The following is a 10,128-nucleotide window of genomic DNA, read 5'->3' as shown; positions in this document are numbered from 1 at the left end:
AAAAAAGGATTCATTTATTGGACATTTATTGAGTTCCTTCCAAGTGGCAGGCTGTGTTCCAGGTACTTGAGAGAAACCAGTGAACAAAATAGTGTTTTTAAAAAATATTAATTATACTGACACAGACATTCTAGTGGAAGGAGACCGATGACAACTAGAATAAACATGCAAATGATGTCGTGTGGGGAAAGAGAAATGGGGAACGGCTTGCAATTTTAAATAGGGTGGTCAGACAAGGCTTCATTGAGCAGAATGGCATTTGATCAAAAGTAAATGGCTACCCACTCCAGGGCTCTTGCCTGGAGAATTCCATGGACAGAGGAGCCTGATGGGCTACAGTCCATGGGGTCACAAAATGTCAGAAACAACTGAGTGACTAATACTTGCAGTAAGTAAGAAAGTGAGCTAAGGAAAGAAAGACCTTTCTAAGCAAGGGAAAAGCCTGGAGTGTTTGTGGAACAGCCAGTGGAACACAGAGGCGTTAATGGAACAAGATGCAAGTCACACAAGAACTAAACACTTCCTTGTAAGAATGAGCCTGGCTTCCCTTAAAGTGCCTATTTGAGAAAAACTCAAGGCTGCCAAAAAAATTTAGTATTGGTTCCAGGTAACAAATGAAGATAGAGAGCTCCTATCTTCTAGTCTTAGTGGAAGGACAGGAGACTAAATTTGATAAGGAACAGTTAACGAAAGCAAAGTGATTTCACTTGCCTAATGGCTGCTTCTCAATTTTTGTAATTTTTCACTTCCCTAACTCTACCAGGCCCATGCTAATTCCCCAACTTCCATCCCCTCATTCTCCTTTTAAAACATGAGATCATCTATGTACAAATCAAAGTTGATTTCTACAATTCACACTGGACTTTTCCCTATTGCAATAGTATACTATTGATTAAAATTTAAATACTGATAAGTGTCTGAGTTTGTATTCATACTGCACTTCTCCCCAGTGAAATAGTATATTACTGATGGCAATAAAAATGTAACTAGTGTATGGCTTTGTTCGTCTTTTACTCAAATTGATAACACTACCACATCTCCAGGTTTTTTTCTTGATTGAAATTAACTCGAAGAAATTCATTTTCACATGTTCTTACTTCCACACATCTCATTTCTTTCTTATTCTAAATAGTATAAATGATATTTATTGCCTTAGGTAAGATAAGGAAATTCAGAGGCAATATGAGAAAAGATAAACGTTTGATTACATAAAACATAAAGATTTTCAGATGGCAAGAAATAGAATTTTAAAAGTTAAAAAAAATACATGAGAATTAATATTTGCCTCTAAAATGACAGACAAGATGGTAGTTTATATCACATACAAAGGGTTCCATACTCAATATAAATACAGACTAAGTACATAGTTAAGTAAATCAAAAAAGAGAAAGCAAGTGTCATTCGTCAAAAAAGACATGATGTTCAACTCCAGTAGTAGTTTAGAAGAATGCAACTGCAAATAAGGAGAAACCAACTTTCATCAATCATATTAGGAAAAATTAATAAAAATAACATCTAAATGCAGAAAAAACAAGGCAGAATAGATATAGATCTCAGGTACTATGTTTGTTGGAGTGTGAGTGACAAAACCTTTTAAAAACAATTATTTATTATGATACATATAAAGATAACATTTAATTCACAAATCCCATGTTTGGAAATCTATTCAAAAGAAATTAAAGAATCAGTCATAAGGATATATCTTTTCACTTTCATGCATTGGAGAAGGAAATGGCAACCCATTCCAATATTCTTGCCTGGAGAATCTCAGGGACGGAGGAGCTTAGTGGGCTGCCGTCTATGGGGCTGCACAGAGTCAGACATGACTGAAGTGACTTAACTTAGCATGCTTACTGCAACATTGCTTGAGGGCCAGGATCGGGCGGTAGGGAGGAGGAACAGGCATAAATACTAGCAGACATAAGGGAGAGATTCACTGCAACACAAAAATTAGGGGGAATTTTTTAAAATAATTTTATTTATTTGTTCTGTTTATTTTTGGCTATGTTGAGTCTTCATTGCTGCACGGACTTTTCTCTAGTTGCTGCGAGTAAGGGCTACTTTCTAGTGGCGGTGTGTGAGCTTCTCACTGTAGTCACTTCTCTTGCTGTAGAGTGACTCGGGCTATCGAGCATGGGCTCAGCAGTTGTGGCACACAGGCTCAGTTGCTCTGTGGCATGTGGGATGTTCGCAGACCAGGGATGGAACCAGTGTCTCTGCACTGGCAGCTGGATTCTTTACCACTGAGCTACCAGGGAATGTCCAAAAATTGGGGGACATTTAACACCACACTCACATCAATGGACAGATCTCCAGACAGAAAATCAGTATGGAAACACTGGTCTTAAACAACATGGTAAACCAGTTGGATTTTATAATTATATTTAAAAAATTGTATTCAGAACAGCAGAATACACATTCAAGTGCATTTGCATCATTCTCCAGGATAGATCACATAATAGGCCATAAAATAAAAGTTTACAACTTTGAATCATATCAAACATCTTTACCAATTACAAAACTATGAGACTAGAAATCAACTACAAGGAGGAAATGTGCAGAAAATACAATACAAACACATGGAAGCAAAATAATACGCTACTGAACAAACAATGGATCACTACAGAAATCAAAGAGGAAATAAAAAAATACCTGAAGACACATGATAAAACAAAAATGCAATGACTCAAAAGCTATGGGATGTAAAAGAGTCGTTGTAAGAGATAATTATATAGCAACAGAAGCCTACCTCAAGAAACAAGAAAAATCTCTAATAAACAACCTATACTTACATCTAAGGAAACTAATAAAAGAACAAATAAATCTAAGGTTAGTAGAAGGAAAGAATTATAAACTCAGAGAAGAACTAACTAAGTAGAAACTAAAAAAAAGAAAATACTAGTGAAACTAACATCTGGTTCATTGAAAAGAGAAAACAAAATTGACAAACCTTTAGCCAGACTCATCAAGAAAAAAAAGAGAGAGGGACCAAATAAATAAAGTCAGAAATGAAAAAGGTGAGGATACAACTAATGCCATACAAATACAAAGGATCATGAGAATGTCTGAGTGCTAAACCACTTCAGTCATGTCCAGCTCTTTGTGGCTCTATGGACTGTAGCCCACCAGGCTCCTCTGCCCATATGATTCTCCAGGCAAGAATACTGGAGTGGGTTGCCACGCCCTCCTCTAGGGGATAGTCTCCACCCAGGGATTGAACCCACATCTCTTATGTCTCCTGCATTGGCAGGCGGGTTCTTTACCACTAGCGCCACCTGGGAAGCCTTCAAAAGAGAGTACTAGGAACAGTTATATGCCAGTTAAGTGGCAACCTAGAAGAAACTGACAAATTCCTAGGAATGTGTAATATCCCAAGACTGAATCAGGAGGAAATAGAAAATATGAAAAACAGAAAATATACACAAACCAATTATCAGCAACGAAACTGAAACAGTAATAGAAAAACTCCCATCAAATAAAAGTCCAGGACCAGGTAACTTCACCAGTGAATTCTACCAAACATTTAGAGAACAGTTAACACCTAACTTTTAAAAAATTTTTAATTTTTAAAAAACTATTCTAAAAAATTGCAGAGGAAGCAGTGCTTCCAAATACATGTCAAGACCAGTATCACTCTGAAAACAAAACACACAAAGATACCACACCAAAAAGTATAGGCCAATATCACTTGTGAACACTGAGGCAAAAATGCTCAAGAAAATATGACCAAACTGAATTCAACAGTTACATTAAAAGTATCATACAGCGTGATCAAGAATTTATCCCAGGGATGCAAGGATGGCTCAGTATTCAAAAATTAATCTATATGACACACCAAGTTAACAAATTGAAGAATAAAAATCATATGATCATCTTGAAAGATACAGGAAAAGTTTTTTACAATATCCAACATGCATTTAGAATTAAAAATCCCAACAAACTGTATACAGAGAAAATAAAATTCAACACAATAAGGGCCATATATGACAAGCCCGCAGTTAATATCACACTCAACAATGAACAGCTGAAAGCATTTCTTCTGCCATCAGGAACAAGGAAATTGCTCTTGCCACTTTTATCCAACATATTAGTGGAAGTTACCCCAATCAGACAAGTAAAAGAGACAAAAAGAATCCAAACTGGATAGGAAGATGTAAAACTATCACTATTAGATAACACGACACCATATACATAGAAAATCCTAAAGGAACTAATAAAGAGTATGAATTTAATATAGAGACATATGTTGAACTTCTATTACTAACAACAAATTATTAAAAGAAATTTAGGGGAAATCCCACTTATAAGCACATTAAAAAGAATAAAATACCTAAAAATAAGTCTAAATAAGGAGGTAAAAGACCTGCACTCAGAAAATTATATGAAACTGATGAAAAAATTACAGACAACATGAACAGATGAAAAGATATACCATGCTAATGAATGGAACAATTTCATATTGTTAAAATGACTGTACTACCCAAGACAATCTATAGAATCAATACATTGCCTATCAAACTACCAATAGCATTTTTCACAGAACTGGGACATATTTTTTTTAATTTATATGGAAACACAAAACATCCTGAATAGCAAAAAAAAAAAAATCTTAAGAAAGAACAGAATTTTAGGTGTCATGCACCTTGACTTCAGATTACACTACAAGGCCACATTAATGAAAACAGTATAGTAATGACATACACACACAAAAAAATACATAGCTCAATGGAACAGAATGGAGAGTCCAGAAATGAACCCACCCACATGGGCTATTAAATGATGACAAAGGAGGCTAGAATACACAATGGGGGAGAGACAACGTCTTCAATAAATGACAACAAGAAAACTGAACAGTGACATGCAAAAAATCAAACTGGTCTACTCTCTCACTCCATACACAAAAATAAATACAAAATGAATTAAAGACATAAATGTTAAGACCTGAACCATAAAACTTCCAGAAGAAATCATAGGTAGTAAGTCTTTAATATCTGTCTTAACAATATTTTTTATATGTCTTCTCAAGCAAGGGAAACAAAAGCAAAAATAAACAAATGGGACTACCTTGAAGTCAGAACTTTTGTACAGTGAAGCAAACTGTCAACAAAACAAAAATGCTACCTACTGAATCAGAGAAGATAGTTGCAAATGCTATATCCAACAAGGGGTTAATATCCAAAATATATAAAGAACATATATAACTCAACATTAAAAAAATAATGTCTGTTCAGAGCTTCTGCCCTACTGGAAAATGGGCAGAGGCTCTGAACAGACATTTTTCCAAGGAAGGCATACAGATGGCCAACGGGCACATGAAAAGGGGTCAACTCTGCTAATCATTAAAGAAACAAATCAAAACCACCAAGCAATCACCTTACACCTGTCAGAATGGCTATTTTTAAAAAGACAACAAATAAGTGTTGGCAATAACAGGCATGGAAAAAAGGAAAAAACAGAGATCGTCTGGAACTATTGGTACGTGCTAAGTTGCTTCAATTGTGTCCGACTCTGCAACCCTATGGACTGTAGCCCACCAGGTTCCTCTGCCCATGGGATTCTCCAGGCAAGAATACTGGAGTAGGTTGCCATTTCCTCCTTCAGGAGATCTTCTCGACCCAGGGATGGAACCCACTTCTCTTACCCCTCCTGAATTGGCAGGAAGGTTCTTCAGCACAAGTGCCACCTGAGGAGCCTGGTACTGTTGGTAGGAATGTCAATTGGTATAGTCACTGTGGAAAACTGTATGGAGAGTCCTCAGAAAATTAAAATAGAATTGCCAAAGAGTCCAGCAATTTCATTATTGGTTATTTATCGCCCCCAAATGAAGACATTAATTAGAAAATATGTATGCACTGCTAAGTTCATTGCATCATTATTTATAACAGCCAAGATATGGAAGCAAGCAAAGATTAAAAAGATATGGTACATATACATTCACACAATAGAATATTATTCAGGTCAGAGTTTAAGTTTGATAAGTACCAGTTAAAGAAAACAGAAGAGTTTCACTTAGACTAATCCCTGCTTCTCAATTTTTGTAATCTTACATTTCCCTGACTCTACTAGGCCTCTGTTCATCTCCCTCCCTATTTCCTCATTCTCCTTTTAAATCAAAATATCACCCCTAAAAAAAAAAATATCAGCCCTGTACAAGTCAAACCTGATTTGTACAATTCACATTGGACTTTTCCCTAGAGCAACAGCATATTGCTGACTAAAATTTAAACATTAACTTGAGTCTGGCATTGTTCATCAATGACAGCCCTCAAGTCAATAATTCCAACACTGCTCCATAGGCTTTTTGGTTTTGGTTTGATTTTTGTTTTGTTTTTGTCTTTGAAACTACCTTGAAAGAATTTCATTTTACAACTTATAATTTCCACACATCTGATTTTCTTCTTATTCTAAATAGTCCAAATGACATTTATTCTGTCTTAGGAATAAAAGGAAATTCTGAGGCAATATGAGAACATATTTGATTACATAAAACATAAACATTTTCAGATGGCAAGAGATAAAATTTTAAAAGTTAAAAAATGCATGAGAATGAATATTTGCCATCAAAATGGCAGATGAGGGAATCCCCTGGTGGTCCAGTGGTTAAGAATCTGCCTTGCAATGCAGGCAGTGCAGGTTTGATCCCTGGTTGGGTAACCAAGATCCCACATGCCATGAGCTTCTAAAGGCCCATGCACCACAACTACTGAGCCTGCACACTCCAGAGCCCACATGCCACAACTAGGGAGTCGACATGCCACAGCTACTGAAGCCTGTGCTCTCTGGAGCCCATGCACCACAACTAGAGAATCCGTGTGCCGCAATGCAAGATCCCACATGATGCAATGAGTATCGTGCATACCACACCGAAGGACCAACACAGCCAAATAAATAAATATTTTTAAATGATAGATGAGATTGCAGTTGATATCACAAACATACAAAGAGCTCTCCAAATGGATAAGAAGGGTTAAACAACTCAATATAAATACAGACTAAATACATGAGTAGGGAAATCACAGAAGAAAGAGCAAGTACCATTGAGCGGAAAAAAAAACAAACCCACACATGAATGGATGATAACTCCGACAGCACTTTAGACAAAAGCAAATTCAAACAAGAGATACTAGTTTCATCATTTATATTGGCAAAAATTAATGATAAGAACATCTTAATACAAGAAAAACTGAGGTGGACTGGGTGGGGTTTTCAGATACTAACTATTGGTGTTATGGATGACTATAACTTTTTAAAGACAATTATTTAGTAAGATATATATAGAGAGAGATACCATTTAATTCAGAAATCTCATGTTCAGTAATTTATTCAACAGAATTTAAAGAATAAGTCTTAAGGATATATGTTCCAGGATTCTTAATGCAATACTGATTTGGAAGATGTATAATTCAAACAGATATAAAGGGGGAAATTGACCAAAACACAGAAATATTGGAGAATTTAACACCACATTCACATCAATGGACAGATCTTCCAGACAAAAAACTGATAAAGAAACACTGGTCTTAAATGACACAGCAGATCAGTCGGACTTAATAAATAAAAAAAAGAAAATTGCATCCAACAACAGAACATGCATTCTTTTCAAGTGCAAGACAGGTGACATGATAGGTCACAAAATAAGTCTCAGTAAAATTTAAAAGATTGAAATCATGTCAAATGCCTTTTACAACCACAACACCATGAGACTAGAAATCAACAACAATGGAGAAATATGCCAAAAAAACCCCACAATACACACATGTGGAGGCTAAACAATATGCTACTCAAAGACTAAAGAAATCAAAGAGGAAATAAAAAAGCCCTGAAGACAAATGAAAAAACAAAAACACAATGACCCAAAAGCTATGGGATGCAGCAAAAGCAATTTAAGAGGTAAGTTTACAGCAATAGAAATCCCCCTCAAGAAACAAGAAAAACCTCTAATAAACAACCTAACCTTACACCTAAGGGGACTATTGAAACAACAAACAAATTCAAAGTCAGTAGAAGGAAAGAATCATAAATTTACAGAGCAGAATTAATTAAAAAGAAACTAAGAAACAATAAAAAATACTAGTAAAACTAAGAGCTGGTTCATTGAAAAGATAAAACAAAACTGACAAACTTTTAGTCAGATTCATCAACAGAAATAAGAGAAAGGGATCAAATAAAGTCAGAAATGCAAAAGGAGAGGATATAACCAATAGCACGGAAATGTAGATGATCATCTGAAAGTACTATTAACAACCATAGGCCAATTAAACAGACAACCTAAAAGAAACTGACAAATTCCTAGGAATGTGCAATACTCTAGGACTAAATTAGGAAGAAATAGAAAATATGAGCAAACAAATTACCAGCAATGAAATTGAATCAGTAATAGAAAAACTCCCAACAAACAAAAGCCCAAGACTACACAGTTTCACAGGTGAATTCTACCAAACAGAGAACAGTTAACACAGCCTTCTCAAACTACTCCAAAAAATTGTGGAGGAAAGAATGAATCCAATTTTATTCTGCAAGGCCAAGAGATAAGAAGCCACAGAAAGATATCACAAAAAAAGAAAATTACATACAAAACAAAAAGAAAGAAAATTATAAGCAAAAAAAGAAATTAAAATTATAAGAAAATTATAATTATAAAATTAAAATTATATCACTGATGAACATAAAAATGTCCAATGAAATATTAGCAAACCAAATTTCAACAATATATTAAAAGGACCATACATCTTGATCAAGTGGGCTTTATCTCAGGGATGGAAGCAAGGTTTAATATCTGATAATCAGTTATCTATAAGCATCTGAATGCAGAGTTCCAGAGAATAGCAAGAAGAGAAAAGAAAGCCTTCTTCAGCGATCAATGCAAAGAAATAGAGGAAAAGAACAGAATGGGAAAGACTAGAGATCTCTTCAAGAAAATTAGACGGAGAAGGCAATGGCACCCCACTCCAGTATTCTTGCTTGGAAAATCCCATGGATGGAGGGAGCTTGGTGGGCTGCAGTCCATGGGATCGCGAAGTTGGACACGACTTAGCAACTTCACTTTCACTTTTCACTCTCATGCCTTGGAGAAGGAAATGGCAACCCATTCCGGTGTTCTCGCCTGGAGAATCCCAGGGACAGAAGAGCCTGGTAGGCTGCCATCTCTGGGGTCGCACAGAGTCGGACACGACTGAAGTGACTTAGCAGCAGCAGCAGCTTGGTTCTGAAGATCTAGCACGCAGCAGATTCACCCAGAGGGTTCACAAAACCCACCCCCAGAGTTTTAGATCCAGTAGGTCTAGGGTGGGGCCTGAGGACTTGTGTGCGTCCAATAAGTTCTCAGGTTTTCTGAAGACCAGACTTTGAGAACCACTGGCTTAGGGAAAGCAGACAGACTGTCATTGAGATGGGAAGTCAGAGGTACAGCTGGAATCAGAAACAGCAGTTCAGGTACAGGCAGGTGGGTGGGGTGGGGTGGGGATGGGGGCACTCGTGGGGAGGTCACACTCGGGCCATGAGATCTCAGCTGCCCTCCTCCTGAGGAGGCCTGAGAACAGTGGAAAGGAACACTGGGCTGAGCACCCATGAAGCTTGGTTCCTGATGCTGGCGCTGCCATGGACTGCTTCGTGAGGGTAAAAGGAGGAGGGGACCGTGGGGGCGCCATCAGGTCACCTGCGGACACAGCCCTCCATAGAGAGCACCAAGGCCACGTTTGTTTGAGCAGGAAGTCTGGTTGACAGATGCGTTTCCCTGCTGGACCGTGAGTTCTAATCCAGGTGCTTTTAACTTTGATTCCTTAGGGCCTAAAGCTACTGGAGAAACAGTAAGGCCTTAGTAAGTGGTGGACAGAGTAATTTTCAGGAGGACTTAAGACAGATGAAAAAGCAAGCAAGCCCTCTGGCTCGCTCAGTGCCAGCCTGGCATGCCTGTTGGGTGCCTGCTGGTGCTGGTTCAGAAGAGCATGTCGAAAGTGGACATCTGACCTCCTGAGAAAAATGAGAAGTATCCTTAGCACACCCCAATTGATTGAGCACTAGAGAACTCTGACCTCGTTTCATAAGGAATCTCTGTGATGACCTCACTCTAGACCGTGGTGACAGTGGTCAGGACTCCCCAGGGCTGGGGTGCAAGCCTGGAGGGCTGCA

Source organism: Budorcas taxicolor, chromosome 11 (genome assembly GCF_023091745.1).
Source record: "Budorcas taxicolor isolate Tak-1 chromosome 11, Takin1.1, whole genome shotgun sequence".
NCBI lineage: Eukaryota > Metazoa > Chordata > Mammalia > Artiodactyla > Bovidae > Budorcas > Budorcas taxicolor.
This window is presented reverse-complemented; position numbering follows the sequence as displayed.